This window comes from Argiope bruennichi, chromosome 3 (assembly GCF_947563725.1).
Source record: "Argiope bruennichi chromosome 3, qqArgBrue1.1, whole genome shotgun sequence".
NCBI classification, from domain to species: Eukaryota; Metazoa; Arthropoda; class Arachnida; order Araneae; family Araneidae; genus Argiope; species Argiope bruennichi.
The window spans coordinates 95,464,178-95,478,884 of NC_079153.1; the positions used below are offsets into that span (position 1 = coordinate 95,464,178).

A 14,707-nucleotide genomic window follows, 5' to 3' on the forward strand; every position below is an offset into this window, starting at 1 on the left:
AATTATCCTTTCTTTTTCGAAACATTAAATCAACCCCTGAATAAGATATTTTGTTACGACACTTTTGTTGCCTTGTCTAACTTCATGGAGAATGCGATTTACAACCCATGATTTTCGTCCTCTCCCTGAACTGAAAAAAGACTACAGACTCCAAAATAATAATTCTATAATAATGAGTTTAAAAAAAAAAGTTAATTCCCCTCTAACATCCCAGGCCGCAATGTTCTTGGACTGGATCGAAAACCTGGTTCACCGATATAACAAATCCGTGGATTTCCATGGTTATCTTGTTGAAACCATGCGATTGTACAGTACTTTCAGTAATAAATTCATTTTGTTATCTAGTCTTGTTTCTTTTATCGTCAATCAGAGTTTATAAAAAATAAATTTAGTAAAAATAAATAAATAAAGCAAAAATGAAATAAACAACAACAACAAAAAAAAAAACTATTGCTATTAACTTTTTTCATCAGGGATGACTACTTCTTAAATGCATTTGTATGATAATGAAAACTCATATAAGGATTATATATATGTATGTTTGTTGATATGTTTATGAAGTTTGTATGATAATTATTTTTTTTTCATTAGACTTATTCATCCTTATTGATTATAATTTGGGTAATCATATACCATGCATAACAAAAGAAGTTCTTAAAAATTATCAAAAGCCAAATTTTAAATATTAAATCTTATTGATCTTTACTTTTAATTCAGCCCTAAATAAAAAAGATGCGACAATTAAATTATTTCATTAATTTGGAACAAATAAAGTGAATTTACATTCAGAACTGTTTCAATTTATCTGGGACCACTAGTTTTTAACATCGCAAATACTACTCGTTTCAATATCCTGAGACGACCACTTTTCGATTATTCTATCTCACTAAGGGGCGAGACGCGGAAGGATATGCGTATTTCCGTAATTCAATTTATTGTTAAATGTAAAATTATCCTCTTTTTATTTTTCCTTTCACCCCTATTTTGTCGAATTAAACCCACCCTAACGAATGTGCAAAAGCTTGGATTGTTTTAGAATCCGTTGACAAACAATCCTGATCCGTGTTTGACAAAGTGTTTAAAATATTTAAATTATCCCTTCATCCTTGTGTAATAGACCTTGAAAAAAACCCATTTGAAACACTTCTTAATATTGTGTACCGAAAATGTAAGAATTAATTCAAATCATAAAAATAATCATTTTGGACAGCAAACAACATTTTTTTTTTCAAATCGACAAATGATGAATTTATTATGCCTGCTTCTCTCTTCTGCCATCCGCTTAACTATAGCAACCCAACATTTAAAAAACTCGTTCATGCAGAATTTGTAACACATTTTCATGAAGAAAACATCAATCCCAGGTGCTTAGATTATATTTCGATTGCTCTATAAAATGAATAAATAAATGCATCAAAAAATTGCAAAAATATTTTTAATTGCAAATTTATGACCTCAAAAAATATTCTTTTTTAATTACAAATTCATGACATTAAAAAATATTCTTTTTTAATTGCAAATTCATGACTTCAAAAAATATTCTTTCAGCAACATAAAATTCATGACTTCTCTGTCCATTCAGAGATTTTTCATTTCTCTGCTATTTCAATTTTCAATGAAAATCTACTTTGTTGAAATTATGTAAAAATGGATTTTGGGTAGTAATATGCTAGCTAAGCTAAATTATTAGGGCGAATCGCTATCATTTGAATTTATTTTTTAATTAAAGTGTTGAAACCTCTCCTTTAGTGAGTACTTACTACCCCAAAGGTAATTAATAGTTGATTCATGTATTCTAATGGATTACTCTGCAGAACGTTTTGAATTTATTCAACTCAGTTCACATCGGGCATCACGAATTTTACAACCTCATTTACAGAATACACCAACATATAAATATTGCTATGCTAATATCTAAGTTGGATGCTATATTTGGACGCTCTATATCCTTTGGATTGCTCTGTTTTTTTTAGAACAATTTTTACATCGGTCATGCTTTAACTTATAGATAGCCCATGTTTATAAGCATTGTCAAACTAAAAATCTCTTCATAAAACAGGCAACTCCAGTCTTGTGTAAGCTGGATTGAACTAGTTCTGTCGATTGGTAGGTTTTTATCAGAGATTTTTTATGGGTTATCTGCGCTAAAGTACACATTGTAGAAAATAGATATCCCAGCACTGCTCAAAGATAGAGAACGATCGTTATTGGAATTCCCTGATCAAAGCGAAGCATTCGTCAAAGAGCATCCAATACGAAACTTTCTTGTGATTGGCTGCGAACCAGTCCCTTTCAGAAAAAGATCTTTGCCTTGTGCTTGGCTTATTGTAGTTGAGGCAGAACAAAATTTTGTTTTCTATTTATCTTGACCAACTTTCAGAATATATATATATATATTTTCCTTTTTGAGTGTATGCGCGTGTTCTTGGATTCGTTTTTATTCACAAGTTACGGCAACACTAAATTACTTTTCTCAAATATATATTTGAAAGGAAATTACTTTTCTCAAATATATGTTTGAAAGGAAATTACTTTTCTCAAATATATATTTGAAAGGAAATTACTTTTCTCAAATATATGTTTGAAAGGAAATTACTTTTCTCAAATATATATTTGAAAGGAAATTACTTTTCTCAAATATATATTTGAAAGGAAATTACTTTTCTCAAATATATATTTGAAAGGAAATTACTTTTCTCAAATATATGTTTGAAAGGAAATTACTTTTCTCAAATATATATTTGAAAGGAAATTACTTTTCTCAAATATATATTTCTACTATTAATAAAAGAGAATGTTTGTATATGCTAAACCATTAAACCCTCTACAGGCCAAATTCTTTGACCTACAACTTCCAAATTTCGTACAAATAACTTCCGAAGGATGAAAATGTACACTTGGGGCATGGATGTTTTTGAAACATTTGATAACATTTTAATTAATTAAAAAAATTAAAGAAATTGTGGCATTTTTTGGAGAAAATTCCTAAAATATTACTCCACATAAATGAATTTTACATCATTTTAAAACTTAAATTGCATTTAATTTCTGATAGTATTCATTCTTACTTATAGAAATTTAGTTATCGTGGAAAATTTTACTGAAAATGCAGAACTTTTTAAAAGATATTTTGCACAAAGTTTTTTTTCAACAATTCATTCATTTCTGGAATGAGGTTGACCCTAAGAGCCCGGATTCACCCTAAATTTTCCCGTCTGATAGGGCCCTGACAAGGATGTTTTCGGCTGAAATCGACCAGTCGCTCATTTTCCATTCTGTTTTCGTTTACGAAAAATTACCCCATATTTTGTAGCGCTGAAATTCTCACATTAGCTAGAGTTATGGAGTTAAAACCGTTTCATTATTTCGCCTTATATCTGTCTCATTCTTAAGATTTTCTTTTATTTATGATAACCAAGAAACAAAGATTATGGTTATTATTTGCACATTTTACAGGAGGAATAAGATTACGAAATCACATTACTTGGAAATGTAGTTTTCATATTCTCCATAAAATTTGGAATAAGTTACCCAAGAACTTTAATTGTTTTATGTTGTTATGGATTCGTTCCATTTCGGTGCTCAGATATGTTATAAACAGGTGTGAAATTATTAAAAAATACAGCTTTAATGATTGCTACAATTTTAAAGTTTACAAATAATTTGTTGAGAAAATCATGAGCATCATGTTACGTGTAAGAGATTTAATGAAAATAAAACTCGACTTATATTCTTGAAGAATTAACTGGTCGCCAAAGATGATTAGTTGAACATTAAAATTATTGTATTGATATCGTATAGATAAGGGTTATGGGGTTACTTCAAATTTACATATCACTCATAGTCAATATTATACGATAAAAATTCAAAAGCATTCATTAAAATTAAAACGCTTTATGAATATGATTAATATCTTAGTTTACTTAAAGGATTTAATGCCAGCTTCCCATGTTTTACGACTTTTGATTAAAAAAATATTATTTTCTGATTAATATAAATTAATAAAAATATTCTTTAAGTTTTTGTATATATATATATATAAAATTTAAATTATTTAATAACAAGCTTTAATCAGCTATAATAAGTACATTCTTGAGGCGCCATTTTAATTCAAAGGTATAAATATATAAATTACTGTCTTAAATTGGTTCAAAAACTTGGAATATTCTGAGCTATTAGCTTTGCTTGTAAAATGGCAAAATGAGTTAATGAATTTAACCCAGCTGTCGAGGCTAGGCTATTTCACCAAAGTTTTATTTTGCTCCGTATCTCTTAAAAATGGAGAAAAATAAAAAACAGGAAATCATTGATGACATATCATCATGAGTTTTCATATAAAATAAACACTGACCAAATTGGTTCACTGTTTAGAATTGGGGTGGGGGTTGCCTGATTTTTTACTATTGGCAATTATTTTAATTAAATAGACAGATACTAAGATATTTATGCATAAAATTTCATTCAAAAAATGAAATTTCAACATTTAATTTAATTCTTTCTAGCTCCATGGGAAGTATGCTTACAATCAAATTCATTAATCTTTGCATTAAGGTGAAGTTATGGAGGTTGGTTCTGTCAAATTTTTCAATAAGACAGACACTTAGATGCTTCAGTTCTTTATCTCACACAAAATAATGTACCTTGATTTGTTACTTAGCTGTTAATTAACCAAATTAATTAATGAATGAAATTAAATTGATTTGATAAGCTAAATGAGTCACTTTTCTTAAAGCCAATCTCAATCCTAGAAATATTTTTACATGCCATGACTAGAAAAAAAAGTATTTTAAAGCGTTAAAAGATTCCTTTTCTTTTCAGAAAAAAATCTTCATTAGACTAAGAGGTAAAAATTCAACCTCGAAACATCAGTTTGAAATAACTTCGAACACCAAACTAAAAAAATAAAAAAATGTTTTATTGTCAGGTGCGGCGAAAAACGATTTATCTCTTACCGATACAGGTGTACTTTTCTGTTTGTGGTTTGGGCCAACTCCAGCCAGAACTAGATTTATTTTTTCACAGAAAGAGCGGAAAAAGACGGAGCTGGAATTTTCTATTTCTATGCAAACATATATGACGCAACTTCACTTTCTAAATCAATCTGCTTTTTTTCATAAGTAAATATAGAGGTATATACATTTGACCCAGGTGAGCCCGGAGCTCGAAATAATCCAATGCTTTTGAGGCAAGTAAAATTTATAAAAGGAAGAGAAGGGAAAAAAATAATAAAGGGAGTGCAGAGAAATATGTTATTTCTTATAAATAAGTTGTTTGGCCGTAAAGAAAATACAGATGCGTAAGGAAAGTTTTCGATATCTAAATTTATTTATTTTATTTTTTTATCTTTTCAATTTTTTTTAATAAAAGGATTACGTTATCCTCTAAAAGTTATGAATAATGGATCGCAGGAGTTCTTCATAACGCCATATAACGTTGGATTTAAAAATATATATCAGCTATATGTTTTCGGGTCTTTTTCCGCATTTCCTGGATAATGTGTAAGTAGTTTGAATATGTTGTGCGCGCTGTTATGCGTTTATGAAATATTTCACTGAGCAATTGGATCTTGGGAAAATAAATTCAAGCATAGACCAAATGAAAAGTTTTTATGTGGTATAATAAAACGAGTCACTTATTTTTATCAAAGATTTCACAATATATTTTAGATGAATAAAAGAAATTGTAAGAATATTTTGTCAAGATTTTTAGTAAATCCTCTTTAACTAATTTATGTCAAATTTTATTGGTATTATATTTATCGCGCTCTGTAACTTCACAGTTAAACCAAGATGATAATTTATTAAATCCACTTATATTTTTCATTGTATATTCATTTTATTGAATTCACTGATTATTCCTTTATTACAGTACACTCTCGATTATCCGCGGAATTGGGTGGCGCGGCCGCCGCGGATAATCCGAAAAAAGCTAAAAACGGGTATAACAAAAAAGAAAACAGTCATTCCAACTTTGAAAAATTGTTTTATGTACAATAAAACGTAAAATAAACAGAAGGAAATGTTTAACTGACGCTTAATATTTTAGTATATCACTCAAAACTAACCTAAAATTCATTTTGTTAATGAAAACAGAAAAGTGCTTTTTTTTTACTAGAGGCGTCAAGGATACACAGAAAAATTAATACATATGTACTGTTTTAATACTGTTATGTATTATGTAATTATAAAAGCATAACTGTAAAACTGCACCTTTATGTAAAAATCAGTCAAAAAAAAAAAAAAAAAAAAAAAACTTTGTGCGGCAGGCGCGAATAACCCGCCCGCGGATAATCAAGAGTCTACTGTACTAATAATTCTACAGGAGTACCGCCAATTTGCTGGTTTAGCCCTGAATTGGAAATCGTTGCTTCGACATGCAGAATTCATTTACCCTAAAAATTTGTGCAAATTTTTCAATTAACCAATAATGTAAAAATTTAAAAATTGTCTGAAATTTTTTTATTATATTCAATCCTGTATTGCACAGATTTATTATTATCACAAATTGCACAAAATTATTAATGCTTTCTTTAAATAATTTTGAATACTTTAATAGTTAAACTCAATTTATTTTTCATTTATGGCATTTTGGACTTGAAGAGAGATGTTTTATCCAGCAAATATTTTACTTCAATAATTAACGTTTTTAGTTTATTGACATTAATTTTAAAAAGTCAAATATTAAATCTTTTAATAATTTCTTTTTTGCTGTATTTATTTTTATTCATACCGATTAGCATAAAACTGGTAGGCAACTATCAAAATCAAGCAATGTAGATTTAATATTTCTTCTGTATAATTTTTTTATTAATACTTCTAGAAAACAAGATATGTTTCCTTTCATTTATTTACTAGGGTTAATATTTCGTAAATTGAAATGTAATAAAAATAAGAGTATTTCCTTTCAAGTAATAAAAAAATAACATTTTTTTTTTAATATATGAAGTTTAGAAGTATAAATTAAAAGCCTTTCTTATATATATATATATATATATATATATAGGGTGTCTCAAAAATCTTGATCGCGGCTTTAATTCCTTAAATATTGATCTCAGACATATATTGTAAAATACAAGTTGCGGAAAATGTTATGAAATAGATTAAAATTGAATTAAACTTTAAAAAATACAAAATTTAAACTTTTATTTGGACCCCGTACAAAAAAATTCCCAATGAGTAGTATGTGCCCTATCCTTTAATAAGGGCGTGTACAAAATTTAAGAATTTTATCATGAAAATTATCAAAGATATGTGAAAACAAAGTTGGTGAAGGGTCAATCACAAATTAAAATGCAAATGCTTACAGCTTCAGTGCAGATGACACGACGCAGGAATGCATCATAAGATATTAAAATATGCTTTATATCTTTAGTTTTAAATACAGATTCTAAAATCTATGCTTCCTGAAAAATACTTTAAAATCTTATATCATAAATTACAGAATATAACTTAAAATTACCACAGTCAATGAATTTGTAAAAAAAAATCAACTTTTGTAATATTTCCTTTAAGTAATCCTTCCTTTTGTAATCTTTTCTTTATGTAATCTTTCTTTTAAGTTATTATTTCTACAAATTTTTAATACTTTCGAACCAATAAATAGTAAAATTATTATTTATTTATTCAATCATTACTTTCTTTGTTAATTAGTGTACGGCCCCTAAAACATGAACATCCGACATGGGTTTTTTTTTTCCTCTCTCTCTTTACGAATTAATATCCAGGCATCGAAAAATGGGTTAAGTTAGCATTTATGTAGTTTCATATTTTTGAGACTTTTTGTGATAAATTGCTGAAATTTTGTACATGACCTTATTAGAGGATGGGGCACATTTTACTCACTGGGAATTTTTTTGTATGGGATCCGTATAAAAATTCAAATTTCGTATTTTTTGAAGTTTAATCCCCTGAAAATTTTAATTGATTTCCTAACATTTTACACCTATTTTTACGCAACTTTGTAGTTTACAGTATATGTCTATGATCAATATTTAAGGAATAAAAGCCGTGGTCAAGGTTTTCGAGACACCCTGTATATATGTGTGTGTGTCTTTGTGTGTATATGTTTGTGTGTGTGCGTGTGTGTGTGTGTGTGACAGAGAGAGAGAGAGCTCTTGTGTTACAAAATAGTAAAATAAACCTTTAGAATCTGTTGAGGCAAATAATCGGGAGATTTTCTTACTGAATGCATTTTATTTTACTTCAGCATATAAAAAAACAAACAAAAAGAAAGTATGGCAAATGTCAAAATATTTTTCTTGAAATATGCATGAATCATTACTTTTTAGAACTCTCTGAATATGAAATTAATAAATAATGTTTAAAATTATTCTCAATAATCATTAAAATCATATACGATTATTTTAATAATCCATTTAGAAGATTCAATAGAAATTTTTGAGAATACTTAAATTAAAATGCGGTTCACTATGATTAAAAACGTGCGTAAGGGAACTAAACCATTCCAATTGTTACATTTCTCCATGTTAGAAACATTCCTTCGAAGATATGAATTTTAATTCTGCAGAACCAATTTGAACCAATAGAGTTGCGATGAAAATCTGATTTGAACCAAAACAGGAAACATTTAGATTTGAAAAAAAATTGCATCAACTATTGCAATTAGTACATTTATATTGTATACATAAATAGACATAGACGAAATGTATCTTCGAAAGCGATAATGTTTTTAATCTGGTGCACTATCGATAATTTGTGATATGGGATATTAAACATAGTGAAAAAAAGTTATACAGGACAGATATCGTTAGATCTAAGGTACCAAAGATGGTACGTTATTATTTCTTGGATAATGAATACTCACTCATTAAGACAAGTTTTTCAAGTTTTCAAGTTTTTGTAATTAAAAATTAATTAAATTAATTTTTTTTCATAATTTTAAGAGCATATTATTGTTCAAAGAGCATTTTTGCACCATTTGAAAATTAAAAATATTAGCTTTCCCATGATATCAGCTTCATACATTTTTTTCTAACTTTAATGAGTTTGAAAAAACAACTAAGAATATTTCACAACAATATTTTTTTTATGATTTAGTAACTGCACCTATATTTTGGCAGATTACGTCAAAACATAAATGCATTAAAGTATATATATTAGAGATTGTAAGGTTAAAGAATAAAGTTTAGAAAAATTATATAAAAAAGGCGGATTTAGCCTAAAATATTGTACTATATTTCGGGTTAGAAGTTCGAATTTTCTTTCGTTTTTTCCTTAAAAGTATTACAAATGATATTTTCAATTCAACAAAGCAATCCTGAATATAATATTTCCCCAGATTTAAAATGTTTCTTCAATAATTATTATATTCGTCATTAATTACATTCTAGATATGATTCTTCGATGAAAATAAAGTTTCAGCAAAGATTTGAAATATTCAGGTTTGAAGAAGCTGCGGGGGGGGGGAGATGCATCAACACTTATAGTTAGATCTGTGCAATTTTTATCTTGAATTGGCTAAAAAAATATATTTTTAAATATATGGATAATGACACTTGAATAAAATTAATACTAATTTATAATTGTAAAATTTTTCATCTTGGAAGCATTCCTTCAATGATTTGAATTATGATGCTACATATTCAAATAGATGCTTTTCGATTAAATTTATTTTACGCAAAAATTTAAAACATCCAGATTTCAGAAAATGCTTTAGATATTAGAAATAAGTTCATTTAATTTTTATTCATTATCTGGCTAAACATATTTTTTTTGCAAAGATATGGTCACTGGCTTATGAAATGAAATTTAACAGTCTAAGCAATAACATTTAACAGCTTCAAAACATCCCTTCAATAATTTGATGTCGAATAACTCTTTATTTTCATATATGATATTTTGAAGATTGAAACAAAAAAAATTCAAATTTTAAAAAAAAGCATCAGCCATTACAAATGAGGCATAAATAGAGCCATTACAATAATGTCTGTACATGCTCTTTAAATTTAACATTGGCAACCTTAACTGTATGTATAACATAAAAAAAGAATCAGTATATGTAGTTTATATCACGCTTTCGTTCCAGTTTGAATCCAATGCTAAATAAATGAACTCCTCAAATCAAATCTAAGTGCAAATATTATGATGCGTAGTCCTATACCCTAAGGTGGTCAACTCTTCAAAGCTATGAAGTGACAATGTAATATTCCAATGGACTGAACATTCTGAAAAAAAACACGTGGTTTTAAGAAAAATTGCTTGTGATGCGTCATGCATCGAAATAATTGATATTTAAGATGAAGTCCCCACTTCGTAAAATTGATTAACAAATTGTAATAGATATTTTTTTAAACGATAGACCGTTCCGTCCGAACCATCAATATAATGGCATTGCTTCGGATATTCTAATATTTCCAAACTTCTGTCAATAAATTGCACACAACACTGGTAGGCTATATCGAAACACTGCAAATCTCTGAAGCTAAAATATACCTTTTTATATGATTGTCAATAATATTTCCAATCCTTGAAAATAAGTAGACCTAACTTACTTTTTCCGAACCTGAGAGAGAGGAAAAAAAAAGTCGATTTCAGTTATTGCAAATGACTTGATAGAAGATCAAGAAAGATTTCATTCGAATTGTAATATTTTTTTCCTATAAAAAATTCATATAATTTATTTTATATATTTTTAACACATTATTTTTGTTTTTAAAATAAATTGGTTATATTGCTGTTTCATAGATATGGCCATACCTTGTTTAACTTACTTTGAACCATACCTTGTTTATCACCAATTTTAAAAAAACCCACAATAATAATTATATGCAGCATAATTAATTAATTTTTCAATCTCTTTTTTTTTTCTTAATGATTTTTAGGATGAATCAGACCAAACGTCAAACTAGGAGAGTCTAGGAGACGAATTTTGGAATCAGAAGTCACGTTAAGTCTAGATATATGAATAATAACAGAATATCATATTGATAAATATAATTCAGAATAACAACTACAGCATTTCTCTATAAAGCTTTTATCTTCATTCTTTGTTTTTGATTAGTCTTATTATCTTGGGAAATAAAAGAAAAAAAAATTGCAATCCTTATATTTAGTAGTATTTTTTATATATTCTAGAAAATAGCTTTCTTTTAAAATATTATAAAAACCGAGATCTTTTCCTTTAACTACTAACAGCATATTTCAATTAATGATAACTTTTTTCCTTCTCACAATTTTCTCTCTTTTATTTTTCTCCTTTTATCATCACAGATTTGAGAAATATTTTAACATTGTTCATCTAGGCCACTGAAATTATTCCCTAGTTTCATAATCACTTGGAAACGCTTTTGCTTAAATTTATATAAATCAATAGCTTGTAAAACCGAGTTGAAAATATTAACAGATGCTTCCTTTGTTTTAAAGATTTTCGGAACAAATAAAATGAAATCTTATGTTGAAAACTACTTTTAGAGTGATAACATGTAGAATACTGTATCATACTGTTTCAAAATTTATAAAACAGTATGAGAAGCTAAAATTAATAAGGTTAATTTTGATTAGCAATTTTATATGCATATGGGATATTGAAAAAACAAAACCAGCCGCAGAAAATTTATGTCTAAAAGCTTTATATTGCATGCCAAAATAGTAATAATACCGAAAATGAAATCTTACGCTAGAAATTATTATTATTATTATTATTTTTACTGATAACATCTAGTATTCTGTATCATAATGTGGCAACATCTATAATTCAGTATGATAAGTTGGAATTAATAAGTTTAATTTTGATCTGCAATTTTATATACATATGGGATATTGAAAAACCAAACCCAACCGCAGAAAATTTATGTCTAAATTTATGTCTGCCAAAATAGTAATAATACCGAAAATGAAATCTTACGCTGGAAATTATTATTTTTTTTTTTTTTTTGGATTGACAACATCTAGAATTCTGTATCATAATGTAGCAACATCTATAATTCAGTATGATAAGTTGGAATTAGTAAGTTTAATTTTGATCAGCAATTTTATATGCATATGGGATATTGAAAAACCAAAGAAAATAACAATATTCAAATTGTAAATGAATCGGTTATTATAGGTAAGCGTAATCGTAATGTCATGGTACGTTGCGATTAAAAAGCAATTCATAAAAATCTCTGAAACAAATAGCAGGCGATTCCATTATTTTGCAGAAGGAAAAAAAATTATAAAGCGAAATATTGAAATAACATATTATAACTGGAAAAAAAAATCTAAAAATATTTTACATGTATTAAGAGTTTGTGACTATATAATAGGCAAGCACATAAAATATCTTCATTTTAATTTAAGTGAGAGCTAATAATCAATATATTTTTTTCTGGTGTTTGTTAAAATTTAAAGTGCTGCTTAGAGTATTTATTAAATATTTAAATGCTTTGTATAAATTAATATTTTCACCATTCTAAATTATTATATTAATTTAAAAATCAATACAAAAATATATAAGATTCATTTTTAATTGTTACATAAATGTCATTTTCAAAATCCGAGATGCGTGATTATCAAGTTCAACTTCAATTTGAATCACCGAATGCTTCTAAAAATTAAACTTAAAACATATGATAAAAAAGCTTTTCCTTTGGTATCATTATTTTATTTAATAATTATTAAAAATATTATTATACAGATGATAATATTGTTAAAAAATAATAGAAAAAGTTTTTACTCTTTATTAAAAGTATTATTAACTATTTTAAATTTAATAGTTTTATTACTTTAAAATACGTTTAGAAATTTAACTTAATTCTTTATTAAAATATTAAATATTTTATTCTTAAAAAAATTTATTCTTTAAAAATTTTATAAAATTATAAAATTATTTATTTTATAAAAAACAATTAGCCTATATTTGGTTTTGAAAAACAGCATTTGGACTCAGCTAATTGAAATTCATTTGATGCATAAATTTTATTTAATAGTAAAAATTTGATAAATATTTTTATAAAAAAATTTAAATAAATCAAAATATTGAGAGATTAATACTTTGATTGAAATTTTGAAAATGCCATTTAAAGAAAACAGTAATGAATTATACTTATCATAGTTGCAATCTACTAATTGTTATATTCAAATTTTTTTAATTTTTTATAATCGCTTAAAAATTGTTTTCATTTTAAATGAGTTAGACAATTTTGTAGAATACTTTAGCTTCTAAAAGTTGATTTGCTTTAAAAAGTAATTATATACCTCAGTTTTAAAAGATAATTTAATAATAATTTCAGAAAAAATATAAATAATACTTCAAACTGTTCTGATTTAATAAACTGATTTAAAAATAAAATTTTTTAAAAATTAAGCGTACTTAAAAGACTACTCTCTTGGGGGAAAAACTTGTCAACTATACTTCACAAACTGAACACACGTTTATGATTTCATACTAATAATTAATTTACTTCCGCGTTGATTTAATTTATAGATTCTAAAAGAACTAAATATTTTACTTCCTGGAATATAGCTTATCATCAATAGAGATTGGATAATAGTATTATAACGAATTAAAATAACAATGAAAAAAAAAACTTTACAAAGCATTTCCATAGCTTGTTTAAAAGAAAGTTTTTTGAACGACAGTTTATCACATATGAATTGTAAAATCTAAGCAATATATGTTAAGCGGAGCTAATAATTTAATCGTAACTTTAATGCCTGGCGGAAAATGAAGTGAAAGGCTATAGGGTATGCGCTCAGTCACAGTGAAAAGGACACAATAAGCAACTATTATATTGAATAAATACTGACAATATACTGTACATATTGAATAATGTTATAAAAACGATGATAGGGTTGGAAAGTAGCTTAGATGAAAATGTTGAATAAAACAACGTTGTGCTTGTAAAACTAAAAAAACGTAAAATCGAAATAAAATAATTAAATTAATCATAAATTGTCTAAATTATATATATAATAAAAAAATGGTTATAAGAAGTAATGACCAACAAAAAATTATTTTAATCATACTTACGATTCTATCGCAATGGTTCTAAATCTGTATATTGATTAGATACAAATTATAAACCAACAATACATATTTCAGCGATTGTAACTGAAACGGACATCCTACCGAAAGAAATAAGAAACTAACCCCTTAGAGTAGGGATCATGTGGATATGGTTTAAAAGAGGGGGAGGGAAAAATAGACACAATGTACAATGAGTAATGGGAAAAACCAACCTGCCTTACTCCGTTGGGTTCTATGCCGGGCGAAATCTCACAGACAGTAGCCCAGTGGTTGATATTCGCCCCATGGTGGTCGCAATTTGTTCGTGTGTGCGCCCCAGTCACAGCGGAGGAAGACATACACAAAGACGGCGCTGACCACGGTGACCAGAACTCGGGGTGGCCAAAGATCCGCCCCTGGAATCTGTATCCTTCATTGGGTCTTGATAAGGGTAGAGCTAATCGCAGGGCGCTGCTTCACGGGCGGCCATCTTGGCACATTTCCCTTCGAATGCAGAGGGCGCAACTGTTTTCCCTGCGCCCCGGCACTTCTCCGCTCTCCGCCCCGGCTCCGTGGGAGAGATTCTGGAGAGTAACAGCTGGATTGACACGCATGCGCAGATTAAGCAATCAGTTTCTTTTAACATAGTTTAAATGAATTGCACGTATAAAATACTTTTTGAAACATACTTAGTGAATCATCGATGTATATACGCAGTGGCTGATTTTCAGTGGCGTAGCGCTCTGGAGTCAAAGGGGTATTG

The 14,707-nt window shown here is 27.7% G+C and overlaps 1 protein-coding gene across 1 annotated transcript in view; it reads right to left on the reverse strand.

The window, feature by feature from the left end:
- Positions 1-14,347, reverse strand: part of LOC129964025 (cubilin-like) — a 209,012-nt gene extending 194,665 nt beyond the window's left edge. The window contains exon 1 of the mRNA XM_056078687.1: positions 14,178-14,347. The gene's annotated coding sequence lies outside the window, so the exon portion shown is untranslated. The remainder of the gene's footprint in view (positions 1-14,177) is intronic.
- Between the last annotated feature and the right edge of the window lie 360 nt (positions 14,348-14,707).